The 24653-nt window shown below is 41.4% G+C and overlaps 1 protein-coding gene across 8 annotated transcripts in view; it reads right to left on the reverse strand.

Moving 5' to 3' along the window:
• Window positions 1-24653, reverse strand: part of LOC125769092 (probable lysine-specific demethylase 4B) — a 217126-nt gene that overhangs the window by 52398 nt on the left and 140075 nt on the right. The window lies entirely within an intron of this gene.

Consider the following 24653-nt stretch of genomic DNA (forward strand, 5'->3'; position numbering starts at 1 on the left):
TCAGTTTTTGAAAGTTTTATGTTTTTCGTTTTGTTGTTTCGGCATCGGGTTCGGGTTCTCTGCCTTCTCTGAGTGGGAACGAGTGCGCCAGCGGTTGTTCCGGAGTGACAGGAAACAATATCAGACAACTTATCCCCCGTCGAACGTTTGTCGATCGTTTGGTGTTTCGGGTGGTCCTGCACCCGTTGGCAAGTGTTTGCAAATATTTCCGTTAAGCTGTTATTTCTTTTACGAAGTAGAATGGGAAGAATTCACCAAGCAAAAAAAAAACTACGAAAAAGTCCTTCGAGTCGTTTGCCTTCCATACTTTGGTGTGCATTTCTAGGGGGGGGGGCAGAACCAGATACACAAGTGTGGTGCACACTAAACAGGGTTAAAATGATATGCGAAATCCGGTGGCAAAGTCCGGGGTTGGGCTGTTGACGCCAGCAAGTCTTGGGCGCCGGGCTCACGGACACAGCGACATGTGAGAGCGCATCGGGTTACAATTTATGGGCGTAAAATATGGCCAAACTTTGGACAAGATGTGTGAAAGTTCCAGTGAGGATGTGTCGTTTTCCTTTCTTTTTTGCTTTTTTCTTGTTTTGAGAATTTCTTTCTATTGTTTTCCATCCCATTTCCCAGCCCGGAACTTCCGCTTACAGCGTTATGCTTTCGATGGTAAATCGGTGGTGAAGTGTGGCGCATGTTACGGTGGTTGGATTAAATTGCACTTTGATGACTTTGTTGGATGGCTTGCGAAAAAAAGGGTTAAGTTTTCCGGTTCCGTTTGCCGAAAAGGTTTGTAAAGAACTCGTCTTATGTCTCGTGTTATGGTTTAATCGGTTTGATGGACCACACAATAAGAAATCGACCCCTCATCGTGCGTTGATAGGAAGGAGGAGCGCATATCCATCTTTTTCCCCCGGCTGTAGAGGGTGATCAAGTGCACGGACTCTTGAGTGCTTGATACGGTCAAACAAATTACGGTTACGAAAAAAGGATACAATAATATTGGTCCTCTCTCTAGAGAGACTTTCGGGGGTTCGGTTTCGGGGCTTTTGTAATAGTCTACCGCCGCATGTGTGTTTGTGTTTGAGCCAAGTGTCTCAAGGAGTGGGGGATGAAATAATGAAGTAGTCCTAGCGGAATGTTAGGGTTAAGGCAGAAAGTGGGTCAATCGCTATCCATCACTGTTTAATCGGTTGATTCTTAAACGGGTGGTGATCTGCCGTTCCGAGAAAATACGGGGGAAAATTTATTGACGTTAATAAATGGTCTGGCCTGTTTTATTCGGACCCGTGTGTGTGTGTGTGTGGGACTCATTTCGTTGTGATGGAGTGTGACTGTCCAGTTACGGGCTGCTCTTAGAGGACAATACAAAGGCCTTCGGGGGTTGGAGAAAGACACATAGAGTTAGAAAATAGATTGGCTTAGCGTTAGGATAATTTCATGTCCAACTCATTAGTATCAACTTTTGCACGATATCGTATGGCACGCTAGGATATTTGTGGAAAGCAAGCCATAAATAGCTCCAGTAAATTAGTAAATATAGTAAGATAGTTATGTTGGTGCTAGGAATAGAATTAGATATGTTCTTTAAGAACGAAAATATAAACATAAGTTGGCTATAAATTGCCTTTGAAATATAAACCAAGGAACTGTTGGATCGAATCCATGATTTCATTTCCGGAGACTGGAGAGTTCTGAAGTATTTTCTCGTTAATTTCAAAGTAGAAAGGAAGGAGTAGGGAAGAACATTTCTTCAAGTATTTTAACTAACTGTAATAGTTGGAGTAATTATAAAATTGTTTTCATGATTTTGAATGCTAATTTAACTGACATTCTTTCCATTTTAACGATAAGACAACATCTAGTTACCTTGAGATGAAGGTATTAAAAATGGTAAATGAAAGACACGAATCGCCCACAACGATGGCCAATTTGCGATGGAATCCTTTTTGAAACCATGTAACAAGAGAAGCCTTAAACATTGCCCTGAAAGCTCTTCACGTTGGAAAACAAATTTCCTTTTAATCCTTACACTCGTGAAGATGTAATTGACCTTTCCAGGAATGTAGGGAAAAGTTAAAACGGAAATGGATTTGTGATCCCCCCAAAAAAAAAGTTCTGTTATCCTGGCTAGTGTTCTAGCACCAATTTCTGGATGCAACCAAACACGTCCCCGCTCCGGCAGAAAAGGGAGTTCCGAATTTCTTGTCAAAACCACTGGTGGCTGGTGAGAAACAGGGAGATACCAAAAAGAGAAAAAGCCCCGTTCGAGATCGTTTTGATAAATTTAACCCAATGAATAATTAATTCCTGCCCGGTAACCTCATCGTTTACCTTGAGCATTTCCCCAGTTTGGTACGGGATCAATGCGGAGTGCCAACAAAAAAAAAATTGGTACAATTTCCATTTGGGTTGCCTAGCTTGGGTGGTAGGGTTTAATCCGGTTTTCGGGTAAGGCTCGTTTGCAGTGCGGAAAATTGAAAGGATTCTATTTATTTGTTGCACAAAAAAATTGGCAACTTTATTACCTCCACGAGTAACTGGAGCGGCCAGCAAAAGGTTAAAACCTCTTCCACGAGGCAAGTGTTTGACGTTTGATGTTTAAGACGATAGAAGTGTGTGTATGTGTTTTAGTCTGGGTATTTTGTGGAGTTTAATGTGAGGTAGCTTATCAAGCATGTTTGCAAGCATACGGTCCGATAGATGTGTGGGTTTTATTGAGCGCCAGAGCAAAAGCACTTATGTCTTTAACACTTTACGAGCATAAAAACGGAACGGTAAGGATTATTGGAGAAGAAAGCACTAAACATCTATTTTAGGAATTTGATCAAATTAAGAGTTTTAGATTGTTTTTTTTTTTAGATAAAGAAAAACGTACTTCAAATTCTATCTTGTTTATGTTTTTGAGAGTTCATCCTCCTACTCCTCCTCTTCCAGGAAAACTTTAATAACCTTTGTTCAATAAAAAAAACCTTCTTTCTTGTGGAAATATTGACCAGAATTGTGGAATTTAAATTGATTACCTGCAACGATCAGTCACATGCATCACGTTAAGCTTGCAAATTGTCGTTCCTTCATTCTATTCATCTTAGTCTTTGATCGGTACTTGAGTGGTATTACACGCTTAATTTAGGGATCGATATAGGTGACACTTTGTGCTAAACTGCTGTACAAAACAAGTCATCTGGTCTGGGTGTGGTAGTCTTTCCAAAAGAAACCTCACCCACCTAAACTGGCGGTGTACCAAACACGAAACACATTGTCGCCGAGAGTGCACAGACGCGTTTGACACGAAACGCTTGAGATGCACGTGTTCCCCGGGGCCCAGTCTCCCGGTATCGTACCGTAGTCCTGTTCACCAGTTGCACCGAACATTTACGCAACACACATATTGCTGGGGAATCTTGCAAGGCATGTGCAAGTGATATAATTTACACATCACTAGGAACCAGTAGCACAGAACCGATTTGCCGACAAAACGGGGATGAACCATGAAAAGACAGATCTCTGCCACTGGTTCGGTCGCAATCTTTGTGCCATCGTATCACGCCATGTCGTGTTTTTGCCGTGCGGCAATTGAGAAGGAGGACCACCAATGTCCGGACGGATTCTACCTTCCACACCATTCACGGTTTGCTGTTAAGCTATGCTTGATGTGCTTGACGCTAGTTCACTACCAAATGGGGAAGTTATAATATGGGGAAGCATCTTCTTTTTATCCACCGTAGGCATCGGTTCACTCTTGTTGGCAGATGGGGGCCAGATAGGTACCGGTACGAGTGTTCGTTCGCTACAACCAGCGTTTGGGCGTACATTGGCTTCGTCAACATTGGGTCGGCATCAGTCGTCGGAACTCATGCACGGTGAAGCTAGCAAGCAAAGGGATGCATCCGGTCGATCAACCGAGGTGCAAATGCATCCGTGTTGTACGTACATTTTTCCCAACCATCCGCCTGTACACCGGCCAAGAACACGCTGGGAAACACTTTTCTAATGGAGATACATAGGTAGGTGGTAAATAAATTGTAAATTTTATTTCATTTACCAGCTGAGCTGAGATGAAAGTTTATTTAATTACTTTGCAACTCAATTTATTGCAGTCGCGCGTTGCATCATTCGACGTCCACCGTACTGTACGGCCTGTTCGATTTGATTGCATCGCCCCCCCCAAAAAAAAGGAACCTCAGTACAGTGGTCGCTGTACGGTACGTGCGTATTTCAGACAAGATGAATATGGCAATGGGTTGTAAATTTTAGAATCATTCATCTCTATCCCATCCTTTCCCGTATGATCGGGTGTTCGAAATGCACTCGTTGATGCACCCAAAAAATTGTAAAGCAGATGCGGATTGGAATGGTTTGTGTCGGTGTGTGGTAAAGAAGCGAAAAAAAAAACCCCAATTGGACGCATCTTTGTCACTCGGTTTTCTGGGGCCAAATTGTGCAGTTGTTTTTCTGGATCAACGTTGCACTAAACTGGGCACGGGAATCAATTTTGCTGAAAGAACTCCGCGAATGAAGTATGAAGCGATTCAATTAATCTATTTTATAGATTGATATATGGCGAATGGGAGATATTTTTGGTGGCTCGTATTTATGGGGACTTTGTTCGATGGTGCAGCAAACATTTAATTTCATTTTAGAAAGAATATTTCATTTTATTTCCATTTTTAAGCTGATCGCAAATAATGTTCTAACATGGTGAGGTGGAAGCGATAATTCTCATTTCATTCAATATGGTTGAAAAGCTGTACTTCGATTTAAAAATAGCTTATTCATCGATATTCGGTTTACCCTTCCTTCTTGTTTAAACAGCTAATCAAAAAATCTGCGCAACAGATTTAGTTAGGCGCGAAATATAACCTTGTGGTTAGCAGATGAGGAAACATCTTCTCCGGCTTTCGCAGTAGTATCTATTTGTAAATGTGGTTTTAAGAAGCAAATTGGCACATGAGACAACATATTGATGACGAGGAGATACAAATTGTGTTTCAATACGGCTTAGGTACGACGTAATTGTCACCTAATGAGTTGGGAACTTTCAAAAAAATGTTTTACGACGACTTCATAATATGTTTTACCTCAATCTTAACGTTTATTTTAACGTACAAGTTCTCTTTTATTTCTTTACTTTTCGTATTTTTAGTATGATTGTTCAGGATTGACAAAGTGCCTCGTCGAAAGGCAATCAGCATGACTAAGTTTTGGTTAATTGGTGAACTTGAAAAAGGGAATGTTCTGTACAACGCAGCTCATGATGTGGTTATCTATAGTTGCGAAAATAAACCAGAGTTCCAGAGCAAAGATTGGGGCTTGATTTTGTGATCTGAATCCCTGAATCACCACTTAGTGTGTGAATCTAGAGTGAGTCCTTGGCGGGTAGCGACACTCTCACACGTTCTCCGGTGAATTGAGTTTCTTTTCTTCTTCTTGGTTCCTTCCTTACCTTTTCCCCAAGGTTCGTTCTGCTCGACATTGTCCAACGACCAATTCCTTCTTCATTCCTCTCGCATATCCAAAAATTCCCGGAGCATGCCGTACCCTACCTAATGATTTTGTAGACTATCGTATCCGTTAATCAAGGATGGCATGTTCGAATATTTGATGGCCATTTGTTTACTTAGTTTAAAAGTCTATTTTAGGTATTGATTAAGACAACAATCATGGATTAGAAAAAATGATTTTCAATTATTTTTCTTCTTTTTTATGACAACGTTTGACGAGATCTGCAGCGAAATAGTTAAGGTGAATTGAAAGCAGATACGAGTGGATCAACAGTTGCTGTATTTGATGCTGTCTGCATGGTTCTGGTTTCCGTTGTGGTGCGCATCAGCCACATTCTACCAAACGGTTAAATTTTTTGTAAGTAACTCGTACACGTTTCAAAGTATAATTGCTCAGAATAAAAGCTTACCACAAGCAGGAGGATTGCCTGCCCGACAATGAGGAAAATTCAAATACATTTCATGATGTTTTTCTTATCCGAGGAACACGGATAAGAAACTAAATGTTGCTTGCTTGGTTTATGTACTGTGTATCGATATCAAATTCGCATTAAGACGCACATGTTTTTAGTTCCACGTCATCGCGACAGTCAGTTCCGTGCCAGTTGGTACACAATAAACAGGGTATCCGAATAAGCACAAGTGCGATATATCTGGTGGTTCTGCATTCTTAAGACGGGGTAGGTCGTATTCGTCTAGAAACACTTTTGGAAATTGTTCATAGGAATATTACGACAGAAAACCCAAAACTAATTAACCGTTGTCGGTTGTAACTTGTCTAGGCTATTGCATACATCATTGGAGGTTAGAATTTTAGCAAAGATCGAATCGTTTCTCCAAATTATTGGAGAAGATCCTCCGTTTACGGTTTGTCCAAATATGTTCTGCTAATTGTATCCATCGGCTATTTCGAGGGTTAGCAATTTGTGGTAAAACTTGCAACATGTATCAACCGGAAAGATCCAAATTTACAAAACCGCGGTAATATAGCAGGTGCTTTAACTAACACTTTCACACAATAACCTTCATCTTGTACTGGGCTTCTTCTCGGTGAACATTTTTTATGTAGTTTTGGAGTGTATTTGGACCATGGATGAAGACAACAATCATACATTAGAAACATTGATTTTCATTTAGTTTTCTTTATTTTTTGCTAACATTTGAGGAGATCTTCAACTGAATTGTGAAGCAAGCTCTTCATTCTGAAGCTGCATGCAAATCGGTCATAACGTTTATTCATTTAATCGGTATCGGCTGGCTCAACAGTTGTTGTACGCCTCGGGCGCTTGGTTTTATCCTGATTGTTTCCGTTGTTTTCATTATGATTTTCGTTTCCATTGTCATGCGCATTAGCCACATTCTATATTAAATATAAAACAATTTTTTTAAGTAAATTGCACTCGTTTCAAAGTATAATTAACTAAGAATAAAAGCTTACCACAAGCAGCAGGATTGCGGCGACAATGAAGAAAAGGTAAGTAAATTTCATGATGTCTTCCTTTGGTATTGATAAGAAACTGAATGTTGCTTGCGTTCGGGTTGGTTTATATACTGTGTATCGATATCAATTTCGCATTAAGACGCACATGTTTTTAGATCCGCGTCAGCGCATAAGCGTGGCAGTTGGTAAACAAGAAACAGGGTATCCGTATAAGCACAAGTGCGATATGTCTACATAATACGGCGTAGGACCTAGAACCATTTTGTCCTTGGAAATTGTTCATAGGAATATTACGAGCTGTTGTCGGTTGTAATTTGTCCAGCCTATTACATGTAACATTTAAGCTCAGAATTTTAGCAAAGATCGACGAAATAATCATTATTAGAATTGCTTATGCTTTTAAATGGAAGATCTCCTTAACGATAAACTCTCTATCTGCTTTGCTTTCCAATTTATTTGGAGAAGATCCTGCGTTCAAGGTTTGCCCAAAAATGTTCTGCTAATTGTATCGAAGGGCCAATTTTAGGGTCAGAAGTTTTTGGTAAAATTTGCAACATGTATCATCCGGAAAGATCTAAATTTACAAAACCGTGGTAGTATAGCAGGTGCTTTAATTAACACTTTCGCATAACAACCTTCATCTTGCACTGGACTTCTTCTCGGTGAAAATTTTTTATGTAGTTTTGGAGTGTATTTGGACCATGGATGAAGACAACAATCATACATTAGAAACATTGATTTTCATTTATTTTATTTCATTTTTGCTAACGTTTGAGGAGCTCTACAACTGAATTGTGAGGCAAGCTCTTCATTCTGAAGCTGCATGTAAATCGATCACATGTTTTTAGTTCCGCGTCATCGCATAAGCGTGGCAGTTGGTATACAAGAAACAGGGTATCCGAATAAGCACAAGTGAGATATGCCTGGGTTTAGCATTCTTAACACGGGGTAGGACGTATTCTTCCAGAAACATTTTTGAAAATTGCTCATAAAAATATTACGACAGAAAAACCAAAACTAAGGAACTGTTTTCGGTTGTAACTTGTCTAGGCTATTGCATACATCATTGGAGGTTAGAATTTTAGCAAAGATCGATAAAAACATAATTTTTAGAATTGATTATACTTTTTAATTGGAGATCTTCTTCGTGATCGACTCACTCTCTATCTGCTTTGTTTTCCAATTTATTTGAAGAAGATGCTGCGTTCAAGGTTTGCCCAAAAATGTTCTGCTAATTGTATCGAAGGGCCAATTTTAGGGTTAGAAGTTTTTGGTAAAACTTGCAACATGTATCATCCGGAAAGATCTAAATTTACAAAACCGCGGTAGTATAGCAGGTGCTTTAACTAACACTTTCGCATAACAACCTTCATCTTGTACTGGAATTCTTCTCGGTGAAAATTTTTTATGTATTTTTGGAGTGTATTTGGACCATGAATGAAGACAATAATCATACATTAGAAACATTGATTTTCATTTATTTTATTTCATTTTTTGCTAACGTTTGAGGAGATCTACAACTGAATTGTGAGGCAAGCTCTTCATTCTGAAGCTGCATGTAAATCGATCACAACGTTTATTCATTTAATCGGTATCGGCTGGCTCAACAGTTGTTGTACGCTTTGTGTGCTTGGTTTTATCCCTATTGTTTTCGTGGTTTTCATTGTGGTTTGCGTTTCCATTGTCATGCGCATTAGCCACATTCTATAATAAATATAAAACAATTTTTTAAGTAAATCGTACACGTTTCAAAGTATAATTAACTCAGAATAAAAGCTTACCACAAGCAGCAGTATTGCGGCGACAATGAAGAAAAGGTAAGTAAATTTCATGATGTCTTCCTTTGGTATAGAAAAAGAAACTGAATGTTGCTTGCATTCGGGTTGGTTTATATACTGTGTATCGATAACAATTTCGCATTAAGACGCACATGTTTTTAGTTCCGCGTCATCGCATAAGCGTGGCAGTTGGTAAACAAGAAACAGGGTATCCGTATAAGCACAAGTGCGATATGTCTACATAATACGGCGTAGGACCTATTCGCCTAGAAGCACTTTGTCCTTGGAAATTGTTCATAGAAATGTTACGAGCTGTTGTCGGTTGTAATTTGTCCAGCCTATTACATGTAACATTCAAGGTCAGAATTTTAGCAAAGATCGACGAAATAATCATTATTAGAATTGCTTATGCTTTCTTCTTCGCGATCGTCTCTCTCTCTATCTGTTTTGTTTTTCAATTTATTTGGAGAAGATCCTGCGTTCAAGGTTTGCCCAAAAATGATGAAAAAAGATGTAAGGGCCGTTTGTATGGTTAGAAGTCTTCAATATTGACCAACTTAAAAGATTTAAAGTTTAAAGAAATCAACAAGAATATTGGATTAAGTTATCTAAAACTTTTTATATAAACAATTACAAAATCTCGCTCGACTGTCTCACGTAATGGCACATCTTTCGGGCATTAACAGTACAACACTCTTTCTGATACAGTATTTATTTAATAAATACTGCAATAAATGAATGACTCAGGTAAATTATTCCAAAATCATAATTTCTTTAAAATTGTTGCTTTAATATCCCCCTCGTCAGACAGTGCTTACTGCCTTGCCTACGTGACAGGAAACGATACAGCAAACAGTGACGTATATCGATGGAATATTATTTGTTTCCTCGATAAATGATTCACTTTCACCACTCGCAGGCACGCTTTGATATCACGATCGTACACTGTTTCGTTTACCATCCTAAAACAGTGGGACCATTTTTTGGTGCTTCCGGCCATGACCGTACCGTTTTCTTCCGTTGAACTGCTTTTGCTTTGATATTTCCTTACCAGCTCGCTTCACTTTGGGGAACGCTGGCTGGAGCAGTCGGATAGCAAACATAAGCAAACAAATCCAAAAGCGGTTCCAAACAGCGGGAAAATTTATTTCCTGCCCTTTTTTCCTTCGCCCAAATTCCACTCTTACCAGTTTACCTTCGCCTAGACACTGGAATGGATGATTCAAAAGCGACGTAATTTAAGAATTTGAGACTTTTTAGAACCCTGCATTGGTCGTTGCTGTTGTTTTCAACCCTCCGCATTAGACGGTGCGTACCAATACGCGAACCAGTGACGCTGGAAATTCAATATATTTTCGTACACGACTGGTTCACGCAGGAAGACAACGATTCTTCCAACGCCTGAGGGGCAGGTTTTCCAATCCAATCTTAACCCGACTCACCTTCCTTGTTGCTATTCTGAGGAGAAGTGTGTTTTTTTTTATTATTTCACCTCCAACAGAAGCGAGATGGCCTTTCTGTCTACGCGCACCCGTCTCTTAGTTTGGTTTGAAATATTTATGACGCTGGGTACACATTTCAAAAATTCACATCCCCAACAAGCCTAGCCGTATGGCCGTGTTTGTCGCTTCTGCTGCTGCTGCGGAAGGAACTGAATCTGGGTTTGAGTCCCGGGGCCGCCCAGAACAGTAGCCAAGGAATGTTTACTTATTCGTAATAAAAATATGAAAAATAGAAAACAAACCGTAGAACCATTTTTCCTGGAATGTTGTACAGGCTACGTAGTGTGGACGGTATCACCAAGATACTGGGTCGGCCCGGTACGAAGGTTATACACAGATTTGGACACCGGAAACCAAACGCGGAAGATGATTCGCTACCGGTACCGGAAGGATGCCCGGCGGGTGGCCAACATGTCCGGTGGATGGAGGGGGAGGAAAAAGAAAATAATTCCGGAATTCCGATTTTGCAACAAAAGAACGTATTTTGCTGCTGCCGTAGAAAAACGGCTTACGACTGGTTTTATGAATAGGAAAAATTGCGCCTAACCGTCTCTGGCCTTTCACGACCCTTAATGGTAAAAGGGGGATGGTGTTGGGGTCAATTTTTGCGCGAAAAATCACACTAGCTGTGAGCCGGTCGGACGGAATACGGCCACCAGGAGGAAATTTTCTATCATCCCAACAGGTAGGTTAGGAGGTAAAGGGCCGGGGGAGGAAACATGAAAGGGAAACGGGAAAAGTAAGACGTCTTGTAGCCAAATGCCAAATAAGGTGAAACGGGGTTCCATTACAGGCGGGGAGGTGGATGAATAATGGCAAAGGAAAACTTGTTGCTGAGCAAAGACTTTTCCCACCCAGCCGGTAGAAGGTGGCGCACGATGTGGAATGCATGCTCCGGAAGGGTGAAACCGGCGTGTCCGGTAGCCAGGCAGGTGGATGCAACCATTAATGGCTGAGCAAAAGAATGGCTAAAGGTACCGTGCAAGCGCATGGGTAGAAGAAAAATGAAGACAGGAAAATGAAAAATGCATGAATACGAAATGTTCTACATTCAGGGCAGTTTTCTTTTGCAAGCAACGTTGAGGAAACAGTGAAGAGATTGGCAAAAGACGAGGAAGGGGGGGGGGGGGAGACTGGGTGGTAAATAGCGCGCAAAGGGAATCTCACCGGTAATAGCGTGAAGAAAGTGAAAGAAGGAAACGAAGATGTAGGAAGGAACGCAAGCAAAAATGGTTTCCTCCTACGCACGTAAGATTACTTTCCCCATTTCCCGGACGCCCTCGTCGTTGTTGGGGAGGATGGGGAGGAGGAGCAACATATTTCATAGATGGTATGGACGGGGTGTGGCATGAGGGGTTGGTTTCACACTGATTTTAATATTTTATCAACTTTACTTTTGCTGCTTCATTCTAAATTTGAGCCAAAGCTAGGAATGCAGATTGCATACCAGGGAAAGGGAATGCAACCAGAAGCCCCCGTAATGGGCGAGGTAACAATGCACTTGACTTTTACATTGCGCTTTGTCGTATTGCGATTGTAAAAAAAAACAGTAGAAGGCCCGCAAGAAGGAAAAGAAATAAGAAAACAAACCCCTGACAGTACATGATCTGGTGGAACCGGCATACCGGCACAGCGAGAAATCTGTACACTGGCTTACAACGGGCGAGCGAACGTACCGAAAAGTGCAGCGAAGATGATGTGCGGGATGATGGGGCAACTTAAGTGGTGTCTCGTTGAGGCACATACAACATGGACCGGATCGCTTGATTGCGGTGGTACCGAAGGGTAGATTGCAGAAAATCCCTTAATGGCTTCATTTCGGGAAGGCTTCCATACTATAGTCGCAGTTCGTAGCAGTCTTGATCAGACTGTCGATGCCGATTGTGCATTGTTTTTGGCTGGCTGGAAGGTTTCCACACGCTACTTGGACAGAACTGTGCCAGCGAGGTGTCAAAAATGGTCCAACGGAAATAGTTTGCAGCATTGCGCTTTGTACAGTAATTTCTACCCTAATGTACGGTTTGATAGGTTGAAGTGTGTCTTGCATAGGTGATTTCTTTATTGTGCCTTTTGACAAGCAATTTAAGTTCAAATCGAGTGCAGAAATGGAGTTGCCTAGAAATGTATCCAACTTTAGATAGGAATCAAGTTTTAGGATTTTTTTTTAAAGTGTTTTGTTCCTCTCAATATAACTGTTTATAGAGCTAGCAGTATCAACACCTGGAAGCATGGAAACAAATCTACTTAAATAATCTTGTATCTTCCACTAATCCAAGTTTACCATTACTTAGACATCTTAGCGTTAAAATAGTAAAATTGAGCTAAAAAGATCCCAGAACCGTTGGTGATCTATTGTCTGTAACGATACTTCTGAGGAGTACGAGCGATCGCTACGACGATCTTAATAGCTTGAGCGATACTACGTTAGTTGTCAGTACTGGAACTCATCAGTGTAGTAGCCACACAGTTTATGTTGCGATATACTCGAACTTACGACGACTGGAACCCCATGATATTAGCCTTATGTGGATGTGGTGTGGATGTGGTGACCTTGAAAGAAGTTGTAGTTTGTCTTCACGAAGTGATCTTCGTACCGGAGTCTGATAGCCTGCAGTAGTTGATGAGAAGTTCTTCCACATACTGATGCTCTTTTGAGGATCTCTGCGGATATCCCCAATGTCAATTTCGTCAGTCCAAAATAGATGTCTGTATCATCACTGTTACATTACGGACTGGATTAACTTGTAATTGTCTGATGACACATTCTGCAGAAGATTTTCTTGAGGGGTTCTGATACCTGTGCACTTGAGCCATACAAGAGGTGAATAAGCTATGGATTTAATATTACTATAACCTTATCATCGCAAATTGACTGCTATATTGCTTGTAAATAATTTCATGTACTTGCCGTTTCTAACTCTTCCTTACTACCTTCAACCTCAGCTGCTTAAGCGCCATTCAGTACAGCAAACATTACGAAGCTGCTACAAACAGCATCCTTTTCTCTCCCGCCGTATAATAGCTTTGTTTGCCAAGGTTCAAAGATTTGCACTCCGTAGCACCCCTATCAGTGGAAAACAAATGACAACACTCAACCCGTAATCCATCGTCTTCGATAACTCGCACCGCTCTGGCATCAATTTCAGTGCCAGGGTCTTTGGTGGGTTTTTTGTTTTTGTGCACGCTCTACTTGTTGATACATATCCGCACAACCATTTTCGCTTGCGCGAATGACGCAGTTTTCTAATCTAATCCTGTACCCTTGCCGTGGCCAAACGCGGTACCGCAGCAAACCGATCGTTGATTGAGAAGGCAAAGTTTAATTTGCTTAAAGATTTTTCATGTCCACGCTGCATGCTGGCCGGTGGGCAAGTGTGCGGTTGGAGGGCAACAATCTTCTGGCGGTCGGCTGGGTTCATGTGAAGGGCAGCTTAGAAAGCCTCGTGGCAGCCCTTTCCCCGGGTACGGGGTGATGGCTCCACTCATCTTACGGTCCTTTGCGTACATGCGCTTTGTCTCTGGAGGACGCAACGAAATGGCCGGCCCGAAACACTTACGGCCAAAACAAATGTCTTGCGATAAATTATCCGCTTTACAAATTGTTCGACCCGTTGTCCGGTGGTGTTTGATGGCATATGGGACGGTGGCCGGATCGCAGAGGGGAAGTCGCGATGGGTTTCATTCTTCTTCGTTCTTGTACCGTTGTTCCTTCACCAGCCTCGAAGTCATCATCGGTCGTACGTTGGGCCTTTACTTTTTCCTCCTGCTTCTCGCTGGGTGTGCTTGTATTCTTTTTTTTGTTTCGTCGAGAAATTGATCTGTGGTCAGCACCAACACCGTTGCCCTGAAGGCCCTGTCGTTCGAACGCGACGACGGTGTCGTCTCGGTATGGTAACGTTCTACCTTCGACTTGACTCACTCGCCGGCAGCTTGATGGACAAGAGCTCCAGCACACGTCGGGCCCGGTAGAGTCAACCCGGGTGCCAGGAACATAAAACAAAACAACCGAAGAAAAAGCTCGCACATAAAGCGAAATGTAAAGCAAAGCAAAGCGCAATGTCGTGAGAAGGAAAAACGCACCGCTAAGCTCGCGAACGAAGAACGGGTCAGGTGATCTAGAAGTGGGTAAGCAAACGAAACAAAACCGAACTAAAGCAAAATGGTTCGTGGGGAATTGGGTGTTGGGAGGCAGAGGGGTACCACACGAGACCACCCAAAAGGAATACGCGCGAGTGCTCGTAAAACTCGGGAAGGAAGAACGCGTAGACAGCGGGCAACGCAACGCAGGAACATCTTAGCTCCAGAACTAAGCGGACGCGTTCTGCCAAAGAGTGTGCCTGTATGTTTGTGTGTGTGTGTTAGAAAAGGTTTGGATAGCTGACAGTGTTTGCACGTCCGCTCGGAATGCTGTGGCCACTCCAGCACTTCTTCGATCGTACGCGGTGAAGGGATAGGGGGGAAAAAAAACTCCCCGCCGCAACAAATCTTGGCAGCGTGTAAGTGTTTGCCTGTATCTGCCCCAATACTCATCTTCCAAGGAGTTGCCATACATGAAATGGACCCTACACTCGCCCATCTACCCTTTTGCGCGATGCTTCCCTGCTTGTGCTGCTGCTGCCATTAGAAGCCCATTATCTATGATGTTCATTGTGTGAGAGAATCACGTTCGGTGCCGGGAATTATGCGAACATTTTTGTCTGTGAGGCATGATTTTCTCACATGCTTCGGTTCGAGGCATCGGATAAGTTGGAGAATGCGAATAGCATTATCGCGCGCTGATTGATGGTGCATTTCACCGATCACGTGAGTACGGTCCGGGTGGATGATTGAATGGAAGGGCTCAGGTAGGGGAAAAGCTTTAGTTTTCGCGTTATAAATTTGTACATTGTAGCGGTAGAGGTGGATGGGGTTAATTCTTAACCAGGGTGTGAAAAGAATGTTCCTGTACTCCATACGAGGTGCCGAAATACCTGAGCAACCAAAATACCAAATACCAAACTTCTTCCACAGAAGAGCTGAAAGTGTGAGTAGGCTTTACTACTAATCTTAATTAATTTTATATACTTTTGTTGCGAAGTAGATTTTAAAATATTTGCAACTATCGATCGTAATGATGGTAACTCAAGAATACTTCAAATAGTCCATTAAAAATATTCCTCAAGATCGAAGACATCTAATAATTATGCAGGATCTTCTAGCAGACATATGGCAGACCTGTGCTCATGGGGACAGCCTTCAAAGATCTAATGGAGTAGGTCATCCAATGTTCTTTTAATGATAAGACCAGCCCACCAGACAATGTAAAGCAGAAACTTAAGGACCTCCTCCCCAAAAAATTGTTCGCATATCAATGTTGTCGGTACTGTCTCTTGATAGGTAGCGTATATGTAAGACGACATCGAAACTATTCATATCATTCGTTCTTTAACCAATATTTGTTAACAGAGTCTTTGGCAGCGACAATATCACTTGGGACTCTTCAGGATCCTTAACAAGTATCATCTACACAGTGGTAAATTAATGTAAAGGAGATGGTCCAAGACGATTTCATCATCAAGACAGCTATTTTCCTAGCAGAGGCTGTTGGTGTTAGCCTAAAATACTGGCCTCTTATGAGGAAAGTTGTTGATATTTTGTATTGTGCGTTGATCAATATTGACTTGTTTCGTATTACTAAGCACTTTGGAGTATTGTGGAGTGGAGTATATGACAAATTACGCACCATATAATAGTTGGGCGGCCCGGTGGTGCATGTGATAAACGGCGCCAGTCCACACGGCCGGACCGGGTTCAAATCCCATCCGGACCGTCCCCCTGTAGCAAGCACTGCCTATCCGGCTACGTGGTAAAAATAAGTCTAGTAAGCCAGAAATGGCCGGCGTGACCTGTCAGGTCGTTAAAGCCAAAAAGAAGAAGAAGATAATAGTTTACGGCTAATATTTACAGAGGCACACTTACACTTAGACGATCTTCTACGTATTCGTTAACTCTGTATGTGAGTCAAAAGAACTCAGAGTTAACTGATAGAGGAGTAGTGCTTTCGATGTATCAATCGAATATGGATGACTCCGACAGTTTTATCATTTTTAACGCAAATGTAAACAGGTCGACCATAATCAGGATATCGATCGTCTGTAAATAACCCATTTCTTCAGTGTCTAGGCTTCAAAGTCTTCAACGTCAAACATGACATCATTTAAATTTCTTTAGTTGAATTACAGTTGTGTATATCGTGATATTACACGGTGCATAAAATTTGTTGGCTAGATTCTAGAAAAACAACAGCAATTAAATTTAGTTCCAAATGAGAGGATAGTAAATTATGCTACATAAATAATAAGTGAACACAAAGAAACAAAGCGAACAGTAAATACTGTTGAATAAATGATAACATCTAAATCTAATTTGATGTTTCAGTGCGCTTTACCATGAAAAGCACCAAACTAACGGGAGAGGGCAAAAAACTAAAGCAAACAATAAAGTTCTTCAATATTTCAACAACTCCCCTTAATAATGCGTACGCATTCTAACACATCACCTGCGTTGCGGTGCGCGCGTCGATACCTTGGCCCCGATGCATTCCACCAGCGTGGTCTGTGCGTTTCACATTAATAATACATAAATTTACAAAAGCCCGGTTTCATAGGTTTCCGCTAGCGCTGCCGCTGAAGATCCTTCCCAAGTTTTACGATGCCACACTAATAGCTACATTGTTTCGCGCCGCTGATGGTCCATTACGTGTGGCAATAAATTGTTGCGCCGTTTTGGGTCGACGCAAAAACGCATCACCGTCCAATAATTCACTCGTGCACGGCAGCTGCATTTTTAAAGCCAGCCGTTAACGTGTTAGGGAGTTCGTGTTGGGAGAGGGGCGGAAAAAAATCTCAAGAATTACACGCACGCATGCACGCACACAGTTGTAGGGACAAAAAGTTTTTCCTTTCTCTACTGTTCTATCGATCATTTTCTTAATTTGTTTCGAAAGTCCCCGAAAGTAAAAATCTAGCAGCAGAAGATAAGGGTTTTCCCATTTTTATCCCCTTGAGTTTGCTCAACTCATTTAGAGCTATTCTTCGTACAAGGAGCAAGACCTCCCTCGGGCGGCCACGTTCCGATGGTTAATATGCGTTTTTGGGTAATGCACCCTAATATTATTATAATTAGCTACGTTTTTCCTTCCCCTCCCTAGGTTTCCGTTCCGTTGTTTCCCGATCCTGCTTTCCCAAGCTCGTCATCGATCAAGCCGCCGATCTAAACGATCTGCTTGCGCAGCTCACACTCGTCAGGCCGCTCAACCGTTACCCTGTAGGTACTGGAATGGAATCCCAACGCGTAGGGGAAAGTGACACCGGAAAGAAATGAGTAAAACAAAATTATACACGAACAACAATTTGTACCACATGAAATCGCTCACGCGAGTGGCAGCGCTAGGGCCGAAGGACGATGCAGTTTGGGTTGCGTTGGTACCTTACCGTGTGTGTGGTAGCATGCGTTGTACGTTGTCACCGAAAGTTTGGTTCTCTTTTGTCTTTTTTTGTTGTTGTTTCGAGTTTATTTTTATTCAATTTTTCTCTAGGACCCCTTTCTTTGCCCCTTTATAGCACAAAAAGGGGTAGGGAAATGAGCCCACCGGGAACTAGCCGGGATAGTTAAGGTACAACGAGGTGTGCACCGTTGTCTGCCGCTTTCTTAATCACTATTAATTGTGATTCATGAGCAGGCGACGTGTTTAAGCTGTGTCGAGGTGGCTTTTTTTTCGGGTTTGGTTGATCGAGTCCGAAACCTAGTGAGAAACCTGGGACCTGGGGTCGACCACAAGTACGGTACACGAATGCTTGCCCGTACGAAGGACGGTAGGGGAGCATGACTGTGAAACGGACCAGGCGTGGACCAGAATTTCGAGTAAGGGAGATTTTTTTAATTGAGGGTACTTAAAACTTTTTGTATATTCACTCTCTGTCACTCTGGGGCGCACGGTGGTGCTTTACTAGGGTTTTGCTCAGTGGTCTCTCGGTATCGCTTGTAACTGTCACACTGGCGGTTCTGGTGGTTCTTTTTATGGTTCTCCCTTCCAGTTCCCTGCAAACGCACGGTCCTATCTGATTTGTTCTGTTTCCTTCTTTTAAAGTTTTTTTTTTCGTCCACCTTCAACACACACGCCGGACAAGCACGTTGTTGTTAGGCGGTACCACTATAACTGTCACTTGTAATGTTTCCAATTTTTTTCTCGTTGTTTTTTTGCCTGCGACCGACCCTTGCCATGTACTGACTAGCACTTTGTTCGGTTGTCCGGAGCGCGTTGCGCGGGTATTATCCTTAGACGTTGTCGTGGAGCTCGTTTTAACTGCGTTACGATCGTTGTTCACACTGATGGACATCTGGAGCATAAAACACCGTCACCGTGCGTTCCTCACCTTCACCAATCACACCTTTCCTTTGTGTGACGTGTGTTTTTTTTGTTGGATTTGGCTTTAACTAAAACGGCGGTCTTCTGATGGGGAGTTGGGTACGACACATGCGACTGGAAACGGATTTCGATTCCTGGAGCCCGTTGGTTTGGTCGCCAGGGTCAATGGTTTGAAGTAACTTCTGCTGTGACGGCATGTTGAGCATTGTCGCACGTTCAAGTTCACGCCATGTTCGTTGAGAACCGTAGCTGCGTTACACCGGAATGCGCATGAAGCCGTACGGCGGAGATCAAGATCAATCACGAATGTGAGCCGTTAGTGTCAAGGCGTGGAGTTGTGGTGATGTAAGACCCTGATCGGTTCCTTCGTCGGGGAGAAGATACCTGTGTGTGTGCGTTTCTCAATAAATTATTTCCCGCATCTTGTGATCGGTGGAATGAATGGTCCATCCTTGGGAGTGCAATGTTCCTTGTTATTTTTTTTTTATTTATTTATAATTCATGATTACGGCTTTTAGCCGTATTGTCAGCCTCAAAACATTCACAAGGCATTTCCTCCTTGTACTTTGCCTTATACCGGGCATACTCGGTTGTTATTGTGGTTTTGTTAGTTTTATTGTTGTTGGGTGTTAGAGAGGTCCTATTTCATTGTGTGCTTCGTTATGATATGATGTGATGTCCATGACGGTACCGTTTGCTTGGTTTTTGGTGGTAGGATGTTCACGATTGCGATTTTGTCTCTCGATGACACAGCTGGTGGAGTGAACCAATGTTTCTGGTTGTGGACGATATTTTTATATAACAACGAAAGGTTATCTAGAACTGAGTAAAAAATAAACATTATGTAGATAGTTTTTATTTTTCTAAATTAAGAATGCCAAAGAAAGTGAAAGAAAAGCAAGAAAAGAAAAACTTAAATAACTTTCATGAAGTATTTACATAAGCAACATGTACAAAGAATAGCAAACTAATGTACAAAAAGGAGTCTCTTGATTGGAAGATTTGTTCGTTATTCGAATTGTTTACTAGTTCAATAATTTTCTTCACAAATTTCAAGCAAATCTCAGATGATTTCTCATCTCATCAATCCTGGTCACATACATCCTAATACATACATTGTGTTTTTTTTAAAATTTTCTATTCAACGTAGTTTGAAGGTGAATAAAATATGTTTGTCGCCTACTTATTCTCAATTTAATAACTTTTAAATAAAGCTATTTCTTTAAAAAATTCCCTCGTAAAAGATTCATTGATAATGTGTTTGATTTTCATTAGAGTTTTTCTTTATTATTACGATTCACGTTCGACCTTTCCAGGCCGAATGGAGCACTACCGCATGTTTCACGTACTCTGCACAATGCACCTCATTTTACACTTATTTTAACCACTTATCTTTTGCTAGACGGAACCAACAGCATTTCGATATTGTTGGGCAGAAACAACAAGGCCCCACAAGAGCGCGGGAGATGAGACACATCGAGGCTTTCAAACATAACCGTCGATTTGGCTTTGAGAGCAGTTATGGTTTTATGGTGTTTTGAAATCGTTAAACTTTACGATTGTTTGCGTTCTGTGGGTTGTGTGTGTGTGTGTGTTCCCAATGGGAGGGTGAGAAAAATGTTGACGAAACGAAAGGAAGCCAGCAGTGCAGTAAAGAAAACAGACCGAGGGGATTACTCGCGAATGACGCACCATGCGGGACGTTCGCATTCTCCAGCATCTTGGTGGCGGTCGCCAGCATCCATGAACGGACTGGGCCCCTCCCGAGGGATGGTGCACAAGAATCGAATGTGCTGGCTGCTTCCGCCGTTTACCTACGGTTTGGTACAGTGGTATGGTTGCGCCGTCTGGAATGCAAGTTGCCGAGTGCTTCGACGATGATTTACTGGTCACCCCGTGACCTGACACGTACGCGTTCCACGGTACGAGGTTTTGTTATTTCTGTGTTCTTCCAGCGTTGCAGCAACGGTTTGGTGTTTTGCTGTGCCGCACGTGAAACAACAGCCATTTCAAATGGTTCCCCCTTCGATTGGGCTCGAAGGTGTGAGCAAATTCGATTGCTTTTGTGTGGCCTTCCTATCGGCCGGATGGTGTAGCCATACACGGGGACAACGACACCTGCACCTAGAACATAATATTTCTCTTTAAAAAGAGGAATAAATACAAGACAGGATAAAGAACAACCAAATAGAGCAAATAAAAAAAATAAATAAAGAGAAAGCAAATGTCGTTGGTGATTGCAAAAGAAATTCTACACCTCTTCGACCAATGCAATGTTTTCGATTTTGGAAAATTACCCTCGGGACCGAAATGTTGTGGGACGAGTTGTTTCTTCTGTTCCGGTACCTAATGGTTCTAGGCCCGCCACACTAGAAAACCTGCCGGGCGAACTTTACTTTTGGCGACACAGTTTTGTTTTCCTTCGATACCTTATCGAGTTGCTACTCACTGCTGAGAGCATAAACAATAATTCCCGTGTATTACCAAAGAAAGGGGAAGCTGGTACTGGGTATCTAAACAACTTTCGTTGGAGTAGAATGTCCAACAGAACTACAAACAAATTTAACACTGGATCGGTTGCAAATTGAATTCTGGCACTGTTATAAACTCGTTGAATATTCATTTATTCTCTATTACGCAAATGATTATTGGTCATTGGAGAAAACGGAACAATCGTCCGTTAATCATTCCGCAATATAAAATTAGATCCAGAATATATTTTCGTTGCAAATGGATTTTATCAAGAAAGAAAAGTACAGTTTCGTGTGGATTTAATTCAAAAATAAATCTCATTGCAAATGCATCGGGTAGATTGCGTGCAAACCAGCAAAAGCTATTTCTGAAATCTTCCATTACTCGTAAACCGTGACTGGCAGGCACCAAGTTCATATATGGCGTTTAGTGGGCTTAAATATTTTTAGAATAATTTTTTTTCTCATAGAAATCTAGAATGTGGAGTTGTACTAAGAAAAATATTCTACCCGTTCTATGCGAAGATTATAACAAAAAACCTTCTATTTTACTTTCTAATGTACGTGCAGTGAATAACATAACTATAAGGTTATTGAGAAAAAGAAAGAGCTAACAAAACTAATTTTATTGAAAGCTATAAACCATAAAAATCTATTTAGCTGTTTTTGGCTAAATCTTAGCCTATTTTCCTATATGATTTTTACTGAATATGTATTGTATTTTTTTTCTTAAATTATTTTATTAATAAGATTGAAAAAATGTTTTAGTTTTTTTTAAGTAATCCTATAGTTGTGCTATGGAGTATATATTATACATTTTCTGGTATTGTTCTATCGTTGATTCGTTTTTCCTTCACAGTATAAAATTAAGACGAATGGACACTTTTGACAGTACAGGAAGAAAGTAAAGAAAACTATAAACTATTTTAAAAAAACTAGTTCCGGAAGTAGTGAATTCTCCACAGAAAATGTCCGAATGTAATAGAAATGGAAAATGGAAGCCCATTTTCTGTTTTTTTTGCACATGACGCCTGGCCGAAGAAAAACAGAAAGCAGCGAGAAAAGTTACAGCTATCTATTTGATCGATGTTTTGGCAGCCGTCCCGTAATGTAATCGGATATTTCGCCACAATGTTAGTACGCCATCGTAGTAGGAGGTCGCCAGGCACCGGTAGGCACCGTGGAATGGCCGTGAAGGAACCCAACAAAACCCAAGGCTACGTGCGAATGTGAACCCCATTTGTGGGTAAACAACAGCACCCGTGTTGCACTGAAGGTTCGCAAATAAAAAAGGCTCCCAGTGTTGCAATATGCACACGCCAAGTGCACGTTTTGGTTAAAAGCATTGTTTGAAACAACAGTTTTATAGCGTACACTTACATTAGGTCGCTTGCCGGTTCCCGTTGCCCAGTGTGCCCGGTGCATCACGATCCAGTTGCACGGATGTGTTTGCTCCAGCTGATATTATGATTTCGGTTTTTTTGTGCCCCTTTTGTTTTACGACACTTTGAAACGCCATACGGTGAGGAAAGGGTGGTATGCATTCCCGCGGCTGGCCGAATGACGATAAACGGTGCACTTTGTGCAGTTAACCGATTTCGCTAACACATTCTGGAGTGAGCTGTTGTAAAGCGGTAGTGGGAAGTATTAGTTAGCATTTTTAAAAAGCGTGATTATTTTTGCCCTCTCTAAAGTTTCTCTTACTCTCCCTCCGCTGTGTTGATGGCTTCCTGATGGTGGTAGGAAATAGTTATTATTGTTGAATAATTTGCTGAATGCAAATGCAACGTTGTGATTCTTTCGCATCGTTACGCTTCTTGTGATGAATGCTGGTTCAAAAGTGCTGCTTGCTTATCTTTAGGTAAATGCTGCAAACTACGTTTTTTTTACTGTGTAGATAAGGTTGAAAAAGAACGCTTTTCTACTAAGTGCTCACTTGCGTAAAGTGAGTAGTTTATAGTAACAAGGCACGAAAATCGTAAATAGAATCAAAGGGGTTGGTTTTTATTAAACTTTTTATGGCGTTAAATGCTAAGTGATTAGAAAAATTGCAAGGTGCAGTTTAACACAAACTAAAATGATAAAAATAATAGTTCTAATAAAATTTTACTTCGAGACAAGTATGTAAAATGATCTTTTTTTAAAGCAAAATAAATATTTTTGACTGTTTTATAATATATATGTAGGAGGAATATCTGGCAACTAACTGTACACCGTTTGTCCTTTGCATTTCTGCCATCGAGCTCTGTGCAAATTCACAAATCCATCGTCTATTAAGTGTCATAAATATCACATCATATGATTTATTGAGACGCAGCATCTCACACATGGATTAGCGTACGTCCTCAGGCCAAAATTATAAACCCTGTTGTTCCGTCTCGCTCGTTTTGAATAACTCGTTTCCTCTCTTTTAACGTCTGTTATGCACGGATGCACTTTCGAGTTTATTAAAATGCATTTCGATTCGTATAAGAGAGCGAGATGGATGAGAAGAGAATAATTTAATACGCATTTTCTCTTGCGTAGTAAATTCATTCATCTCACCTTGCGATGAGAGATGCGCGTGTTCATCCTCTCTTGTAACCGAAGATTGCCGAAGATCGGAATGAAGGGATGAATGAATGCAACAAATGAGTAAATATGTTGTAAAACATTTTGCGTAGTAAATAGAGGTAAAATCCGGCAATTCGTAATCAAATATGGAATTTTAGGCAATAAATAAAATATATATAATTGAATGAGAATTCTTAATTAATCTATTTAATTAATCGTGTGATTTTTTAATTAAAGTTTCTCTATGTGTTGTGTATGTTTTCTTATCTCAATATCGGATATCAGTAAATCATAAAATATAATAAAAATTTGAATTAACTAGAACTAAAAATGCAAAATAATCTATCGCTTAACACCCCAAAAAACCCGTTTAAAATTCCATTCATTGATACTTTTCAACCGCATGAACCCGCTCGCTAACGGGAGAGAAACGACAAAAAAGAGTACACGCGTAACTTTACGCCGTACGTACAATTCATTTCCAATTCATTTCAACTTCAACCACCAACGAGAGCGGACGTGCCTGTGCCGTCGGTTACATCCTGCTAGATACGTGCGTGAAAGTTACGTGTGCGTTTCGTGCGCGCGAGGTCAACAGTTTTCGCCGTCACCAGGGAGAAACTTTGCGTGTGTTCTGTGTTTTTGTGAGTTTGTTCGAATACACGAGGTGCGAATTCGTGAAGCACGTTTACAAAACAGCAAACAAAAAAAAAGGCAAAGCAAAAACGTCGTCGTGCGTGTTTTACTCTACAGCACATTCAGCGTCTCCCCATGTTGCATGTTGTGCGCTTTTCGGTGGAATACCGCCAGACCAGGAGTTCGTTTGTGCACGTGTGCGTGTGTGAGTGAAGATTATTTTTAAAAGCAAAGAAAACAGCAGCAGTTGTGTGTGGGGCCAAGATTAAAAAAAAAAATCTCTCCCAAGCGCCCTACAAAGGCCCGTTGGTTTGCAAGAAGAGGCGCACAAGCAAAAGAAGAAAACTTCGCGTAGTGCCTAAAAAAAGGG

The sequence above is a fragment of the Anopheles funestus genome, chromosome 3RL (genome assembly GCF_943734845.2).
Source record: "Anopheles funestus chromosome 3RL, idAnoFuneDA-416_04, whole genome shotgun sequence".
NCBI classification, from domain to species: domain Eukaryota; kingdom Metazoa; phylum Arthropoda; class Insecta; order Diptera; family Culicidae; genus Anopheles; species Anopheles funestus.